The following is a 17020-nucleotide window of genomic DNA, read 5'->3' as shown; positions in this document are numbered from 1 at the left end:
CTTTATGGGGTACCGGGGTATGGCAATAAGGCCCATGGCAGAGAAACTGAGTGCAGGCCTATACAGTAACACAATGGAGGTGAGGTCCAGAACTCGTAAAACTGTTGACCTTGCAAACAGTTCTCCTCAGCCGAGTCCTTGCTCTAGGCCTGAGGGGCAGTTCTTTCATACTCAGCTTGTGTTAACTGCATGGCCCCGTCAGTTGTGAACATCAGGACTGTTTGGTTCTGGTTTCAAAGCAAGGATAAGCTGGTGAGGTTGCACTAAACAAGGAATCATGGTGACAAGCTGTTACAGATGTGGCAGGATGAAGGAGGGCAATTCTGCACAGATTCTAACGCTGCCAGAGTCAAACCACTGGGGAAAAGAAAGGATAAAAAGAAAATTTACATATAAAATTCATGGTCCAGAATTCTTACGTGGAAAATTCCTTCACATGGAAGTCGTGCGAACATTGGATCTGGGAGTATCTGATCTTGTACACTAGTGAGCAAATAATTAGGGGATAAATATAAGACCTTAAAAAATTTTATAAGTAGGGAACCAGCAGTTAGTGTAATGGCTATGTCGCTGGACTCCCACGTAGTCGACCACGGTTCGCGTCCCGGACCTGGTGGCTTAAAACTCACACCGGGCGCGTGTGTATGCGTGCCCAAGATCCCGAGAGGAGACTGGAGGAGAAGGGATTGCGGTGTGACCATCCCCCGTGGGAGGTGATTTCTCGCTTTCTGTCTCTATGTCTCTCTCTGTCTGTCTGGCGAGCGCATGCGCCCTGTAGTGAAAATCTCTCCAAAAAAAAAATTTATAAGTAAAAAGGGAAAAAATAGCAATCAATATAGGTTGATAACCCGGAAGAACTATTGTGAAAAAGAGATGACTTTTTATTTTATTTTTTAGAGGTTTTTGCTATAGGGTGCGTGAACTCACTAGAAAGATGGAGAGACAGAGACAGAAAGCGAGAAATCATTTATGGCCAGGATGCAACCCCTCCTCTCCATTCTCCTCTCAGAATCTTGGGCATGCACACACATGTGCCTGGCGTGATTTTAAGCCACCAGGTCCAGGACTTGAACTGTGGTTGACTACATGGGAGTCCAGCAACTTAGCCATTACACCAACTGCTGGCCCTCAAAAAGATGACTTTTTATAATTGAACGAAGTGATTGTATCTCTAAAATATTTCAAAGTAGATATATAACAATATATGGCAATCTAGGAAAGAGGCCCAACCCTGGTGGCAAGCTGCTAAGACAGTACTCTGTAGGCTGGGCCCATTGGGGTTTAGATTCCAATTTTGGTTCAATCTAAAGGCCTGACATGGTGGCACATACCTCTAATCCCAGGAACTCAGGATGCTGAGGCGGGGGTAATCAGAGTTCAAGGCTGGTCTTAATAATACAGCAAGACCATGTCTGAAAAATGCCAGGTAATATGGCATCTGACTGTAGTCTTAGTTGGGAGACTGAGGCAGAAGAATTTAGGGAAGAAATGGTACAACTCAGAGAAGCAGAGGGGCTGGCAGGTGTCATGGTGATTGGGGCACTGGGCTTCACATACACAACTGTGGTTTGAATCCTGGACCTGGTGGCTTACTTTCTCACCTTCCCTTCCTCTCTTCCTCTGTCTGTCTCTGGTCAGGTTGAAAATAATAACAATAAATAAATAAAGCTATGATAATCAAAAGAGCATAGTATTGACATGAAAAAAGACATGTGGATCAGTGGAGCAGAATAGAGACCCCAGAAATAAATCCCAAAACATACAGCCAACTGATTTTTGACAAAGTATTATCAGTCAATCCAGGGGAAAAAGGAAAACCTCCATTAGCCTGTTCTTGGACATTTGGGGTTGAATCCAAGTCTTAGAAATTGTGAATAATGCTTCAGTGAACATAGATACACAAGTGCTTTTCTGACTTTTTTTTTTTAAAGCATCACATAATGAAAAATTTCATAGTCCATAGTAAAGATGAAAATCTTTGTGGTAAGACTTCTAAAATGAGCCACAATATTTCTGTCCTTGTTATCCATGCTGAAATATGTGATGGGAAATCACTTTAATGATTGTGTTGTATAATATAGGTATAAGGATTTTACAGCTACAATTAAGTTTTCTCATCAGTCATCTTTGAGTTAATAAAAGGGAGACCATCTAAATGGGCCTGACTTGGATCTGTCTGGAGATTGGAGACAGCAGTCAGAGATCAGTGGAGTGAGAAGCCTTGAGGAAGGGTCCTGTAGCAGAGACTGCAAACAGCTTCTAGGAGCTGAGAGGTGCCCTCAGCCTCACCTTACAAGAGAACAGGTCCCTCAGTCTGACAGCCCCAGAGAGTGGAATTTTGTCTACAACCTAAATTACCTTAGGAGAGGACCATGAGCCTCAAGTGAGTGTTCCAGTGTACTCCCTGGTTTCAGCTGGTAGACCTCAAACAGAGGATGGAATCAGCTGAGACCAAACCTTCTGACTGACAGAAACTGTGAAATTGTAAATGAGTGCTTTTAAGCCTTTAAATTTGTGGTTATTTGACACATAACAATGGAAAATTAAAATATCCATAAGCGATATGTCATGTAGCATCAAAGTGATAGAACAAACACAACCGTAAGAAAGTCACTGACTTATATCCTAACACTTGTTACTCTTTTACAGCATTAGGACAAGATTTTACCTGGGTCAGTATGTCATCAAGGAGTCAGAAAACAAGTAAGACTTTAGGACAGAATGGAAATAAAGACAGAGAGGGTGTGTGTGTGTGAGGGAGACCCATACATCAGTCTGTATCCTTTAAAACAGAGTATACCCTTTTTCCCCCAATGTCCGTAGAACAGTTACAAAAGCAATTTTATATTAGGGTCAGAATTTCTGTATAACTCCCAAAGAATAAAAAATAGAAGAAATAATCTCTGATTACAATTTAAAAATGTAGAAACTAGCAATGACTTTATTAAACAAATAAGCAAAACAACCCATCATTTAGTCTTAAAGCATTTAGTTTTAAAGCATTTTTTTTGACCAAAAAGGAAATTGATAAGAAATTATGAACATTGATGACAATACTTATCAGAACTTGTATTATACAGCCAAAGGAGACTGGAGAGAAAAACCTTGAAGAAAGCCTTTAAGGAAGAATGAAATAATTAAATATTTATAATAAAGTTATTCAAAGAACAATAAAATAAGTCCAAAAAAAGAAAGGAAGAAAAAGGTCATGTAAAGATGTCATTGAGGGAACCACCAGTTAGCGTAATGGCTATGTCGCTGGATTCCCACGTAGTTGACCGCAGTTCGTGTACCAGACCCGGTGGCTTAAAACTCACGCCAGGCGCGTGTGCGTGTGTGTCCATGATCCCAAGAGGAGAATGGAGGAGAAGGGATTGTGGCGTGACCATCCCCCCAGGGGGGGTGATTTCTCGCTTTCTCTCTCTATGTCTCTGTCTGTCTGGCGAGCGCATGTGCCCTATAGTGAAAACCTCTCCAAAAAAAAAAAAAAAAGATGTCATTGAATCTGAACCCGTATCTGTCATCATTAACAAAAATCAACTCAAAGTGGATCAAAGATCTAAACCTAAGACCACAAACTATAAAACTACTGGTGGAAAACACTGTGGAAACGCTGAGAGACATTAGGGAAGGCAGACTTCTAAAGCAAGATTCCCAAAGCACAGGTACTAATCCCCCAAATAGACAGGTGGGATTACATCAGATTAAGGAGTCTCTGCCCAGCAAAGGACAGTGTAATTAGTGTGAATTGACAACCCTCGGAATGGGAGAGGATTTTTGTGAACTGTGCCTCAGATAAGGGACTGATAACCAGAATACACAGGGAACTCAAGCGGCTTACCTGGGAAAATAATTAACCCAATTAAAAGATGGGAAAATGAGCTGAATAAACAGCTCTCTAAGGAAGACATACAAACAGTCAAAAAGCGTATAAAAAATGCTCAACATTCCTCATTGTAAGGGAGACGCAGATCAAAACCACAATGAGATACCACCTAACCTCAGTCATAATGGCAAAGATTAAAAAAAAATAATAATGATAAGTGCTGGAGGGGATGTGGTGAAAGGGGAACACTCCTACACTGTAGGTGGGAATGCAAATTGGTCCAGCCACTGTGGTGAATGATATGGAGGTTTCTCAAAGACCTTCAAATAGAACTACCATATGATCTAGCAATTCCACTCCTGGGTATCTACCCAAAGGACAGGAGAGCACTCAGTCAGAAGAGCACTTGCACAACTTTCATCGCAGCATTATTCACAATGGCTAAGACATGGAACCAACCCAAATGTCCACAGACAGATGATTGGATTGAAAAAGTGTGGCATATATTCTCCATAGGATATTACTCAGACATAAAAAACAACAAGGCCCTGGAATTTGATAAAAGTGGATGAATATAGAAGAATTGTTGCTGAGTGAAGCAAGTCAGGCTATGAAAGAGACATTGTATGTGTCCACTTAACATATACAGACTGTCCACACTCTATGGTAGAGACTGAAAGACTGGAGAATATAAAAGTATTAAAAATTGTAATGGACACTAGAGACAAAGTGGAAAGAGAGTGTGGGAGGGGAAGAGCATAGGAAAATTTGGGGGAAAAATGGAGAGAAAGACGCTTGTGGGACACAGATAAGGTGTATTATCTGTTGACAAGGATGTACTCAACTGGGCTGGACTGAGGTGTATATTATGCTGGGTAGTCTCTTCAGAATCTAAATGATGTATAGCAATTTAATGTATGAATAGTAATGAAAAATAAATACAATTTAAAAATATGTCATTGAATTCCTGAACTCAATGAGAGAAAAATAATAGGACCAATAAATAAATGCAAAATCTAGTATTTTCTCCTGATGAGTGGGCACAATATTCTGTGATCTTCTTTTCCAAAAACGTATATTCCAGTCTAATCATATGGGGAAAAATAGGTAAATCAAATAGGGGGACATGCTACAAAATACTTAACCATAGTCTTCCAAACTGGCCAGAGCATAACAAGGGGAGGAGGTCAGATCATCAAACTGTCAGAGTTCTGAAGAGACTAAGGGGAAATGATGACTAAATGCAGTGTGAGGTCTTGGACTGTATCCTGAGACAGGAGCAGGATATCAGTGGAAAAAGAGGTGAAATCTAAGTGAAATTTGTAGTTTAGTTAGTTAAATTGCACTGATGTTAATTTCTTGGTGTTGATAATGTTATCATGGCTGTGTTGTGGCATTATTCACAATTGCTAAGACATGAAACCCAACCAAATGTCCACGAACGGATGAATGGATTGAAAAAAATTAGCACATATACACTATGGAATGCTACTCAGCCATAAAAAAACCCAAACAAACAAACAAACAAACAAACAAAAAAAGACCTTTGCATTTGATAGAAAGTAGATGACTATGGAAGATTTACTGCTCAGTGAAATAAGCCAGGCTATAAAAGAGAGACATTGTATGTCTTCACTTAATATCTACTGACTGTCCACACTCTATGACAGAAAATGAAAAATTAGAGGATATAGAAGCATGGAAAATGGTTATGAATACTGGACAGAGTGTGGGAAGAGGGTGAGTAATGGGGGAGAATGAGAGGAAATGAATCAGGAGAAAAATAGAGGCAAAACATTTAAGGAACATAGAAATGGAGGATTGTCTATTGATCTTCAACAGGAATGCTGTGAGGTATATTCATGTTGGGTAAATTCATCACAAGTCTTAGTGATGTAAAGTGATGAATGTATAAAATAAATTAAAATAATACAAAATAAATGTAATAATTGAGAGAAATTCCACATGGATTTATGAAACTCTCTGTTCTATCTTTGCAACTTTCCTTTAAATCAAAAATTATTCTAAAATAGAAACTTTACTTTAAAAAAATAGAATTGCAGAAGATCTAGAAAATCTAAGTAGATAAATTAAAATGGAAAAAAAAGTAATTATCAAAGGGCTACCCACCCAAACAGGTAAACAAAATATACCAGGTCCTAAAGATTTTATGAGAATTTTACCAAACATTTCAGTAACCAATAATTCCAATTCTAATTAAACCATTTTGTAACATAGAAGAATAAAAAGGTAACCATATTGCTTGCAATGAAGTTAATAATTAAAAAAATAATATTTTTGTCTTTTCCTCTCCAAAATTAATACATACATTATTTCTATTTTCTAATAATGCTATATGGTACTTCCAGATATGGTAAATTATAGTAGTGATAATATTCATCTTGGTCTTATTCTTTATATTAATTAATTAATTAATTAAGTTTAGTTTTTGCAGTAGGGCACATGCACTCACCTTAGAGAGACAGAGAAATAGAAAGAGGGAAAGTGAGAAATCATCCTCCAGGGAGGATGGCCACGCTGCAATCCATTTTTTTTCATTCTCCTTTTGAGATTTTGAGTATGCATGCACACACACCCAGTGTAATTTTTAAAGAGATTTTTTGCCTTAGGGCACTTGTACTTGCTGAATAGAAAGAGACAGACACAGTCAAAGATCACCCCCAGGGAGAATGGCCATGCCACAATTACTTCTCCTTTCTCCTCCTCGGATCTTAAGCATACACTCCCATGTGTCTGCCATGATTTTCAAACCACCAGGTTCGAGATTTGAACCTTGATTGGCCATGTGGGAGTCCAACGATTTAATTTCTATGTCATCTGGTTTTCACCTGGTATGATTTTGAAGCTACCAGATTCAGGATTTGAACCATGGTTGGCCAAGTGCAAGTCCAGCACTTTAACCACCATGCTACTGGTTGGCCTCAGTAATTATTTCTGCATTACACCTGATGCTCTGGCTTTTATGCTTGCCATATTCAGAAAATAGCTTCATACATATTTTATTAGGAATTATCAAGATTAAATTTTATATCTCATCAGAAATTTTGACCTCAATAAAATTGATCATGTATATTTTTAAACAATTAATATTGAAAATTATAAAGTGTTTTTGTTGTTGTTTTTGCTAGAGGGCATATACTAGAGAGAAACATTATTAGAGAGAGATAGAGCAATCTCTTCTCCTTCATCTCTCTCTCTCTCCTTTTGGAATGTTGGGCACACATACACCTTGTATATTTACCAAGACACTGAGGTCAGGACTGCAACTGTATAGTCAGCCATGTGGGATCTAGCTGCCTTAGCCACCAAACCATGAGCTAGCCCAAAAGTAATAGGTTCTCTTATTGAACCACCTTCTGTGTCTGGAATGAACATCACTTTTTTATATAGTGCATTATTCTTTTACTGTAATGCTCAGTTCTGTTCACTAATCTTTTTTTGCTAAGTATTGTTCAGCAATATTCATAATGTTTCTTTTGTAACTTGTGCGTGTGTCTTTGTTGGGCTTTGCCATCAAATTCATACTAACTTCAGGTTGGGGATAAGGTCCTGCTAAGGTGATAAGAGATTATGTTCATTCCCTCTTAACCAGTCTCCTTCTTTCTGGCTAGCGAGTAGTCTCCAGATGCTGCAGTCCAGTGTGAAATGGCACCACATGGTAAGTGATGTTCTATAAGGACATTAATGTAACTGAGATTTCTTGGAAAAAAATAATACCTTATTCACAGTCTCCTTTACAGGGAAGTTATACTGATTGTTTAAAATACATGTGTGTGAATGGAAAAGAAAAGGGGACAGTTAATTAAAAACTGTCTTTAACTCTTCTTCCTGCAGGGTCATTTTCTTGGCTTACTCGCCAGTATCTTGCAATTGACCTTCACACTGATTCAGAAGGATGAGCTTGTACCTACCCTACTCTGTCTCCCATCCACCCCCATCTCCTGACTTGTCTCCATAGCACTCTCCCTATTTTATGCTTCCTCTCAGCCTCACTGTGGAAGTGTTTCCCACCAAATGTAGCCCCTCCCCAGTCCCTGATTAGATATCATCCTTTCCTTGTTTGAGAACCATCCTACTGTGCATCTTTCCTTTTGATCTTATTCTGCATTGTTTTCTATGCCTACAGACAGATTTCTTGCTTTTTATCACTTAAGGGCAAAAATTGCGATTATTATTATTATTATTTTACCTTTAAATTTTTTTCTCTTTAAATTTATTTTTTACATTAATTCACTACATCATTACAGCATACCAATTAATTTTCCATCAAAAATACACTGTATATTGGCTCAGTCAAGCACATCAACATACATGTTATCAGCAAATAATTTTCCAATTCTTATGTCTTGTATACTTTGTTTTCCCATCCTTGATTCCCTATCCGTCACCCTCTGCCATGTCCCACCCTCCTCCCACATTGCCTCTGGTATCCATGGTTGCTTTCTATGCCCCCCACCATTTAATTGATTTGCTAATGAACTTAATTAGTCTAAATATATCCAATAGCTAGCACAGCTGATATATACCTATGCATGAACCCAAGTCTGACTTTAGGCATAAACCTCAGTGAGTAGAATGAACATACTATAAAGTAGTACCTAGCTGGGGATATATAGGTTACTGCAGTCATCAAATATGCATTTTTTAAATTTCGATATGAACAGTTTTACTGTTTTTTTTCTCCTGCAACTTTTTAAAAAATTACTTAACATTCATTCCCTGAGCATCACCACAACATACTAAATGTGGTTTCCCATCTAGAATAAACTGCATAGTGGCTTAATCATCCATGTTATCATCAATAATATTCCATTCTACTTTCATGAACGATAACCTTGCTGGGTACAGAATTCTCGGTTGAAATTGCTTTTCCCTTAATACTTTGAATACATTTTCCCATTCTCTCCTCGCTCTCATTGTTTCCGATGAGAGGTCTGCCGTTAGTCTGATGGGATACCCTTTGTAGGTAACTTGCCTTTTTTCTCTTGCCAGTCTTAGTATCTTGTCTTTGTCTGTGGTTTTGGTCAATCTGGCTATAATGTGTCTTGGAGAAGATCTTCTTGGGTTGATTCTATTTGGGGTCCTCTGTATTTCTTGGGACTGAATCTTTGAGTGCCTCTCCAGGTTTGGAAAATTTTCTTGTAAGATTTCATGGAATAGATTATCAATGCCCTTATGAGTCTCTTCACCTTCTGGGATGCCTATTATCCGGATGTTTGGACGTTTGATGGTATCTAGTACTTCTCGCATATTATTCTCAAATTTTTGGGCCATTTTCTCAGTCTTCGCGGTGGATTTTTCTAGGCCAACCATTTTCTCTTCTACATTAGAGATTCTATTTTCTGTATGATCTAGTCTGCTTTTAATACTTTCAAGGGAGATTTTGACTTCTTGTATTATAGCCTTCATCTCTAACAGTTCCATCTGATTCTTTTGTAAAGTGTGAAATTCCTCTTTTAGATCTTGCATGAATTTCCTCACCTCCTGGAACTCTTCAACTCCTTTCTCCTTCCTCTTCAGCAGTTCATTGTCTCTCTTCTCTTCCATCTCTGTTAGCTTTGCCATTATGAATGTTCTGAATTCTTTATCAGACATATCCATGAATTCCATTGAACTGTGTGTGGATGAAGAGGAATTATCCTTTTCCTTTGGAGGAGAGGTATTTTCCTACTTTCCCATATATCTTGTGGTCCTGCAGCGATTTCTAGTCATCTGGTGGATGGTCAGTTTCTTCCCAAACTTGGAAGTTAAATCTGAGTGTTGAGGAGCATGCATAAAAAGAAACAGAAAGAGAAACAACAGCAACAACAGCAAAGAACAAACAAGAAACAGAAAAAGAGAAGAAAAAACAAAGATAGAAACTGTTCAAAAAAGCTAAAAAAATTAATATTTAAAAAGATTTCAGTAAAAAACTAAAAATTGGAAAACTGCATGGGGCACAAGCACACCATGCAAAATTCTAAAAATCAAAAATTAAAAAAAAAGAGAGGAGATAGAGACAGAGGTAGAGAGAGACAAAGACAGTACAGAGACAGGAGGCCTGGAAGGGGTCTTCCTACCACGTGAGTTTTGTGTGCTGGAGGCCGAATTATCAGTGGGAAGTCTTGAGATTTCTGTTTCCCCAAAATGGCTAGTTTGCAGAATCCAAGAGGCTGTAACTTCAAGAGGGGCTCTTCCCTTTGCCTCTCCTGGGTTGGGAGGGGGAGAGGGAGTTATTTTAACAAAATAAAGGCATAGGAGGGGCCAGAAAGTGCAGAAAATGCTTTTCCTTAAAAAATTCTAAAAATAAAAAATTAAAAAAAGAAGAAAGGAGACAGAGACAGAGGTAGAGAGAGAAAGACAGGTACAGAAACAGGAGGCCTGGAAGGGGTCTTCCTTCCATGCAAGTTTTGTGTGCTGGAGGCTGAATTATCAGTGGGAAGTCTTTATTTCTGTCTCCCCAAAATGGCTAGTTTGCAGAATCCTTGAGGCTGTCAAATTGTGATTATTTATTGTTGTGTTTTCTGAAGTGTATAGTACCGTATTGTCTTAATGGGTCTTTATCCTGAAGTTTTAAAAACTGTATTGAAATCCTGAACATCTAATAGACACTACCACTATTTAATATCTAAGTCCAAATTAATACAGAAAACAGAGAAGGATTACCATAAAACGATATGTTTTCTTCCACCCTTTAACAGAGAAATGAACCAGTGTGAACATGAAAACTTTTATAGACTGATGCTTTATAGACTGGGTCCTAGGTCAAAGTCACTGATAATTAAATTAAATTAAATCCTTGGTAATGATTGATGAATAAGTTGAATTTTGCCATCCATGATATGAAGAGAATTGGTATTAAAACCACATTCTGTTATGGAGAGATATTGTAATGCTTTTATAATCTGTACAGCAACTAAAATCTGAATCATGCTTCACTCATTCCTCATTCACTAATTTGTTCAACAAATATTTGTTGAACATTTACTAGGTGCCAATGTTATGCTGCCCTTTTGAGATACAAAGTAAAATAAAATTCAAACACTAGCCTCAAATCACTTATAGTCCAAGGGAGGCGAAATTTTAGAAATGGGTAAGTAGAAATTATTATAAGTTAGGGAGAAGCTGCAGTAGGCAGGAATGATAGAAGCATGAAGATGCTTCACGTCTAACTTGAGGTCAGAGAAAACCCGAGTTGGACTTTGAAGGAGGAGTGGACTGCCTAGATGAAGGCAAGGTACACCCCTGAAGAGCAAATAGCACCTGTGATGGCACAGGGAAAGGAGGTGGTAACATACATTTATAGAACTGTAGAGTTTAAAGGTATGACTCTAGAAAGGAATCGGCATCCTGGGAACTTACTGATTTGCTGTTGAGACCAGTTCCCAAAGAGCAGATCTCGAGGTTCATGGAAGAAGCAAGACTGGAAGAGGGGAGTTAAAATGCAACAGTGTTGGGCAGCAGACCATAGCTACTCCTGTGGGGGGTTCTGGAACTAGAGCAGCCTTTCTGAATTGACTCTCTTTGAATAAAGAACTGGGTCTTGTTGCCCCCCGACATCAACCAACCAGTCATCAGATGTGGGTGCCCCAGAGAGAGCCATTCTCTTAGGTGAGAAGGCCATTTGACTGAGATAAATCTCAGCCTACTCATCTGCCAGTTCCCAGATGCCAACATGCCCCACACCTGGGGAAGGAGTTTTGGTCCTGAAGTGAAGGAGGCTGGTCTAAGGAATGCCTCACAGCACCCACCCATGACAACACCTGGAATGAAGACTATAGGATTGGGAGGAGTTCTGGATACAGAGGTGGGCACAGACCCATCATGAGAGTTTATTTAGCTTTGTTCAGAGATCAAAACTGTGAGGGCTTACTGAATCAAGGAAATAGTATTGCTCTGACAGGTTTATAGAATTATAGACAATGAGATACAGACATGCATCATAGTTACAGCAAGCACCTGAGTTGAAGGATATGATTAGAGACTGCCAGTCATTGGGGATCTCTGCACAGAGGTCAAGTGAGCCCATGTTTCAGGAATTAGAAAACACACACACACACACACACACACACACACACACACACACACAGGCAAGCTTCCAGAATGTGAGAAACACTTTCCTAGAGGATCAAATTTTTTGTCAGAAGAGCAGCTGGGCCACTCCTACTGGGTCAGAAGCAGTAACAGCAGGAAAGTGACAAGAAATCATGCCATCTACAGATGAAATAAGAAAAATATTTCCCAGTCGATCAGCCATAATCCCAGAAAAATAAAGACAGGGAAAATGAAAGGGAGAGCAGGAACAGGGAAATGTGGGAGAGGAAGCCCCTTCCCATTGCAGTAACATTAAGAATAGCTAAATTTACATAGCATTTATAACATGACCTATGCACAACACGAATAACTCACTAACACCTCACACAGTCCTAGGGGTAAAAACTGCTGTTACCCACTTCATGATCAAGGAACAGAGGCAGAAGGTCACCCTGCCTCCATGGTAATGGAATTGCCAAATGGCAGTCACAATACAAACTAGGGGAGTTTGGCTGCAGAGTCTCTGTGCATGTCAACCCTAAAATCTTGCCTGCCTCTGTGATAGAGAAAGATTTTTGAAAAAATGATAAAATTGAAGATTTTAAATGAATAATGCTGTTGATAATAATAATGTTGATTTTAATAGCCAAAAAGAGATGGAGGGCCAGCTGTGATGGTCCTGATGTGACATTCTGCGAGGCTGAGGCCACACTGGAAGGTCCTGGGTTCCCATCCCAGAGACTTCCCTGAACATGCCAGGTACACATGTGCCCATGATATGAACTGGCAGAGAGCAAGAGTGGATCACAGCATGAGGAACCTATCAGTGGTGCCCACCTCTCTCTGTGTGTCTCTCTTATGAAAGAAATAAACAAATAAGCTTGAGTGAAAAAGAGATGGAACATTCATGGAATCATATCCAGAGGAGATGATAAATCTACTTAGCAGGGAAAGTTGGGGTGGGGGAGTCAGCAGAGAAAAGAGCCATTTCCTACATAGACCTCAGAGTTTGTGAATTCTTTGTCTAAAGAATATTATTGACATCCTGTTTCTGCATATTTCAGTGCTGGAAGGATGAACAGGGGACTGGTGATGATCATAGCCTTTGGGGTTAGAGCTGAGGATGGAGCTAGGGACAGGAGCCAGTATGGGGAAGACTTGGAGACATTGTTCATTATCCACCCTTTTGTTTTGTATTTGTGGTATGTCCCTATTTTAAGTGTTTAGAGTCCCTATTTTAAGTGTTTAGATTAACAGACTACAATACTTTTAAAGTTCATTTGAAGTGGTACTTCTATAAATAATTTAAGATCCATTGCTGATCAAACTGCACCTGTTATCTAGATTCACAGCTGGTCTCTTGTTCTTCTAAAGGGGCTGTTGACTCTGTAGATCTGTGAATTCCTTCATTTGGAACCCTCCATTTTCATCTTCACTTTTATCCCTCATTTTCTTTTAGCCTTTATTTTCTTTTTTAAAATTTATTATTTGTTTTTTTTTTTTTTTTGTATATACTTTCAATCATATTGTTTGGCTTACAATGAGACCATTTCGGTAAGTGCACATTTCTCCCCAGACCCGTTGATCAAAATATCTTTAACAGATAACACCACACCTCCCCATCCAGTCAATGCTCTACCCCTGTATCCCTTCTCCAAATGTCCTTTGTTAGGCCCCACTCCTCCATATACACCTCGTCTGACATTCACACCCATCTCTTGTGTTTGTTCAACCGTTAGTCAATCAGTTTCAGCCATAGAATGCAGAAATATGGTATATGTTAAGTGGGGACATACAATGTCTCTCCTTCATAGCCTGGCTTGCCTGACTCAGCAGTACATCTTCCATATTCTTCCACTTTCTGTCAAAAGCCAGGGTCCTGTTGGTTTTTATGGCTGAGTAGTATTCCATAGAGTATATGTGCCACAGTTTTTGCATCAGATAAGGGACTGATAACCAGAATACACAAGGAACTAAAAAAGCTGTTTGGAAAAAAGATGATCAACCCTATTAAAAGATGGGAGAAGGAGTTGAAAAAAAAAAACACTCCCTAAAAGATGACATATGAATGCCCAAAAGGCATATGAAAAAATGTTCAACCTCTCTCATCGTAAGGGAAATGCAGATAAAAACAACAATGAGGTACCACTTAACCCCAGTCAAAATGTCTAATATTAAAAAAACAAAAAATGATAAGTGTTGGCGGGGGTGTGGTGAAAGGGGAACTCTTTTACACTGCCTTTATTTTCTTTTGATAGTGCATGCATGAGAGAGGGAAGCACCAAAAGAAGTCTGATCACATTGTGATCAACATACAGCTGTCCAGCTCCACAGGATACCAGGTGCCTGTACCTGTCTCTGGTGTGTTTCCAGGTTGACCCACAGATCTGAGTCCATGGTTAGCCCTGTAGTTTCCAGCTCTGCAATGCAGAACACAACAGACTACACCACCTGGGCTTAGTCTTAGCCTTTATTTTGATGTCATTGATGTTTTATGTCTCTAAGCCACCTAAAATCCCAATTTAGTTCTCCAATGTGGGAGGCAGACTTAATAAGTAGGAAGAGAGCAAGTTGGTGACTTCTTCTGTGGATTTGAAATTGTATTTCACTAGAGGGAGGTGGTGTAAAGTGAAGATTTACTATCAGTGAGAGGAGGACACATATACTGCCAGAGAATAGGAGAGTCCTATACAGCCTGGCCAAGAGAACTGAGGAGTTCAACTGAAAATATGGAGCGTAGAGAAAGTTTAGTCTAAAGAGTTCATCTAGGGTATGCCAGTTTCAGAAAGTGTATAGACTCACCAATTTGTTTCTGAGGGTATAACAGAAACAGTGGGCTAGCTGCTAAGCATATATAAGAACTTTGTCCCGAGAGGTGAAAAACACTGTAATTTCAGGGATTTGTTTGTTTTCATCAGTGGATTTTCTACACTTATTTTAGCTGGGTAAAAGGTCAAGTCCAGAAACCAAATTATATTCAAGAGAATGGAACAGGGTTGGGTTGGGAAAAATGAGTTATACATAGAAAAAAAAAAGATAGTGAAATGACTTAAGGGAAGCAAATGTGAACTGTTTATGGCAGAGGTCAAGATCAGAGTTGAGTTGAGTCCTGGCCAGCATTCTGGCATGTCTGGGCCACTGGAGATGAGGCTGGACGAGTGGGAGGGGGAACCTACAAGGAAGGAACAAATGTGCTCCCAGGACAATGGACCAGTATCAAGGGTTGATGGGAGGTTTTCTTGATAGCATGTTCCCAGCTGCTGGGTCCCAGAAAGATAGGATTGCTTTAGGGAGCAGAACAATGACAGCTAGAAATGGTGACTAGCCAGTGAAGCACCTCATGCAGACCCAGCGCTCTGGGTCATGGGTGTCACCAGAGAGGGGCTTTATCCCAGGCACTTGAGGCATCAGCACCCTTGACACTGGGTAGCGGCAGTGTCTTTGGCTTCAGCAGGGATTGGCAGTCCCACCTCACAGATCACAGCAGCAGAGGAGGGTCACTCTAATTTTAGTTCACCAAAAGTTTATGGCCCATCTAGAAAGTTTTGGTGATCATTGTCATCAATGTGGATGACAAAAGGCATAAGGAATAGAAAATTAAAGTCTTAGATAGACCGAGTAAAGTTAACTTAAAATTTGCCCCAAGTAAGTGCCAACTCTTTATTGGACAGAGTAAATAACTTGGTGATAGAGTTAGACTAAAAAATTGGCTCTGTGAAAGAAAGTGAAGGTAGCCAACAGATAGGAATTAGTGCATCAAGTTAGTATAGATCAAAATAAGAGTTTATTAAAGTGTAAGCAACTGCACGTGTGAATAGAATTGATCCCCTTAACAAGTGCTTCTCAGTTCTGGAGTCAGAATAACGTAGAAGGCTTTATTTTTATTTTATTTTTTTTACTGATGTACTGGGCTTGAATATGAAATTATTAAATTAAGATATCTGGAGGGTGAGTCTATAATCAAAATAAGTATTTTCCATACGCTTAATTAGCTGCTGTGCTACTAGCATTGAGAACAGTGATCTGCACTACAAAATCACTTTTGTGTTAGAAACTGATTTATTTCCAAGGCCTCAGGCCAAATGAAATCCTGGTTTATGAGAAAAATTCCCATTAAGAAAAATGTCCTGGCTTTTCTTTATTTTTTCCTCTCTCCTTCTCTTCTTTCATTTGTAAATTTCTCTCTTCTCATTACCACATAGGAATGCACTCAGCCCTACAAACACACCACTCCCATCTAAAGACCCCTGGCGAAATCGTGCAACACGTTAGTGCGTGGCATGCAACTTTTCCTGTATTCTCCTTATTTTCTTTCCACTGATTTGGTCCTCACTTCCTTTATCTACAACATCCCTGGCTCTTTAGATAGGTCTAGAATTACAGTTCTGAAATATTCTAGGATTTTAAGACTCTCTGAGATCTTCCCTTTCAATGAACCACCTGTAAAAAAGGAGATACTTTTCTTTGAAAACCTGAAGAGAATACTCCTCCTTGGATCACATTGCTAAACACAACAGAAGAGAGACTTTGGCAGTTTTCATTCCACAGTAAAAAGGAAACACACTTGCTCCTATTTGAGGAAAAGTTCTATTTTTTAAAATTTATTTTATTTATTTTTCTATTTTATTTCATTTTATTTTTTTATTTTCTACCTTAATTCACTAAACACCATCACAACACACAAATGAATTTTCCATCCAAGATATACTGTGCATTGGCTCAATCAAGCACATCAACATATATGTTCTCAGCAAATAATTTCCCAATTCTTGTGTCCTGCATACCTTGCCCTTTGTCTTGCCATCCCTGATTCCCCATCCCCCACCCTCTGCTATGTCCCATCTTCCTCCTCCATTGTCCCTGGCATCCATGGTTGCCCTCCATGCCTTCCGCCCCCCCATTCAATTGTTCTGCCAATGAACTTAATTAGTCTAAATATATCCAGTAGCTAGCACAGCTGACACATACCTATACATGTACCCAAATCTGACCCTAGGCATAAACACCAGTGAGTAGAATGAACATACTATAAAGTAGTACCCAGCTGTGCCCATACAGCTCGCTGCAGTCATCAAATGTGCATTTTTTTTCTCCTGCAACTTTTTAAAATTTTTTATATTACCTAACACTCATTCCCTGAGCATCATCACAACACACTAA

General features: G+C 39.2%; 1 long non-coding RNA gene across 1 annotated transcript in view; it reads left to right on the top strand.

Annotated features, from left to right (window-relative positions):
• LOC102482954 (uncharacterized) overlaps positions 1 to 14190 on the top strand; it is a 21464-nt gene extending 7274 nt beyond the window's left edge. The window contains exons 3-5 of the long non-coding RNA XR_335133.1: positions 2650 to 2703; positions 7459 to 7505; positions 14119 to 14190. This is a non-coding gene — a long non-coding RNA (uncharacterized LOC102482954). The remainder of the gene's footprint in view (positions 1 to 2649; positions 2704 to 7458; positions 7506 to 14118) is intronic.
• Positions 14191 to 17020: the final 2830 nt, after the last annotated feature.

Source organism: Tupaia chinensis, unplaced genomic scaffold (genome assembly GCF_000334495.1).
Source record: "Tupaia chinensis unplaced genomic scaffold, TupChi_1.0 Scaffold000348_1, whole genome shotgun sequence".
Lineage (NCBI taxonomy): Eukaryota > Metazoa > Chordata > Mammalia > Scandentia > Tupaiidae > Tupaia > Tupaia belangeri.
The sequence above is the reverse complement of the archived record's forward strand: the minus strand, read 5'-3'. Positions and strand labels throughout refer to the sequence as shown.